The sequence below is a fragment of the Neolamprologus brichardi genome, chromosome 7 (assembly GCF_056152115.1).
Source record: "Neolamprologus brichardi isolate AB-2024 chromosome 7, ASM5615211v1, whole genome shotgun sequence".
NCBI lineage: Eukaryota > Metazoa > Chordata > Actinopteri > Cichliformes > Cichlidae > Neolamprologus > Neolamprologus brichardi.
In genome coordinates this window covers 59,714,745-59,716,368 of record NC_142110.1, presented here as the reverse complement: position 1 = coordinate 59,716,368, position 1,624 = coordinate 59,714,745, and the positions used below count along the sequence as shown (strand labels likewise).

General features: G+C 38.7%; 1 pseudogene; it reads right to left on the bottom strand.

Moving 5' to 3' along the window:
- Positions 1-704: 704 nt before the first annotated feature.
- On the bottom strand, positions 705-823 carry LOC148102261 (5S ribosomal RNA; annotated as a pseudogene).
- Between the last annotated feature and the right edge of the window lie 801 nt (positions 824-1,624).

Genomic DNA, 1,624 nt, shown 5'->3' with positions numbered 1-1,624 from the left:
GGGCCTGAAAACTGAAGGCTCTCCCTCCCATTCTACTTTTAAATACTCTAGGAACAACAAGTAGGCCTGCAGAGTGGGAGCGAAGTGCTCTAATAGGGTGATATGGTACTACAAGGTCATTAAGATAAGATGGGGCCTGATTATTTAAGACCTTGTATGTGAGGAGCAGGATTTTGAATTCAATTCTGGATTTAACAGGAAGCCAATGAAGGGAAGCCAAAACAGTGTCTACAGTGTTTCTTGTCTATGCGGTTATGTCAAGTTCATGTCTATGTCTCCGTGTTTCCTGTTTTATTTTGGAAGAGTCTGGTGTTCTTTGTTCATTGTAGTTAGTGTTACTCTCCTCCTCATTATGTTTCCTTCTAGTCAGCTGTGTTCTCATGTGTCTCCACTTCCCCTGATCACCTCATGTGTGTATTTAAGTCCTCAGTCTTCCTTTGTTCGTCGTTGCGTCGTCTGTGTTATCTCCCCTACCCCTTGTCATAGTTTCCCAACCATATTAAGTCATAGTTTGTATATTGTTTAGTCATAGTCTAAATTCTCAGTAAGAGTCATAGTTTCCTAGTCTATGTTCAGGTTTTCCCTCAGTTACTTTGTTGTTGTTTTTTCCGTGAGTTTTTGGCCCTAAATAAAGGCTCGCTTTTTGTTAAGTCCAGTTTTGTCTCCTCGCCTCTGTCTGCTCTTGGGTCCTCAACTCACTCCACAGCTTATAGCACCCGGTATTCCCAGGCAGTCTCCCATCCAAGTACTGACCAGGCCCGACCTTGCTTATCTGCCAAGATCTGATGAGATTGGGCGTGTTCAGGGTGGTATGGCCGTAAGTGAGAATGTTGTAACATAAAAATCCTAAACCTAACCCTGAAAAGGTGGCAAATGTCACACAGTTTAATATATATTATTGTGTTTTGCAGCGAAAACATGCAAACCTCCATTATTAACTGCAGCTTCAACATTGAGCTGCAAAAATGCTTTTCAGTAACATCTCAATAATAACACTTGCTAGTTTATTACAGCACAGTGTTAAAGTGACAGAGAGCACACAGTGTGTTAGGACGATTTGCAACGTCTCCCAATGCCTTTTTGTGAAGGTACGTCTGTGTATATCAGTGATCTTTATATAACTAACCTAACAAACTGCTTTAGCTTTGTTTGCTTTTATTTTCTGATTTCCCATCACCTCGCCTACCTTGGTGCTACTGGACCTCCCTGCATTTGTCTCACGTCCTCTCATGGGCCACCCCATTTTAAAAATCCTGCTAAATTTCCTTAACAGCTCTGTAATGTGACCTTTTTAAAAAAAAAAAAAAAAAAAAAAACTTAATATCAAGGACACAAACATAACAATTGTTTATTTTCTACATTTTGCCTTTCTTTTCTAGTGTGCAACAATCATATGGGTTATTTATGGTTTTGGACTAAATAGTAGAAGATGTACAGTATAACTACAATTTCATGTTATTATCTCAAAAGTTTGGCTTTTCTCCATTTCAGTTTCAGTTAGTTAGACAAAGTTTTGGATGGATGGTTAAGAAAAGAAGAAGCTGTTTTTGTTTGTCTTTTTTTCTTTTTTTCAGAAACAAGTTTGCAAAATAACTGCATGCTTATGTCCTGTTTTCCTTTTATC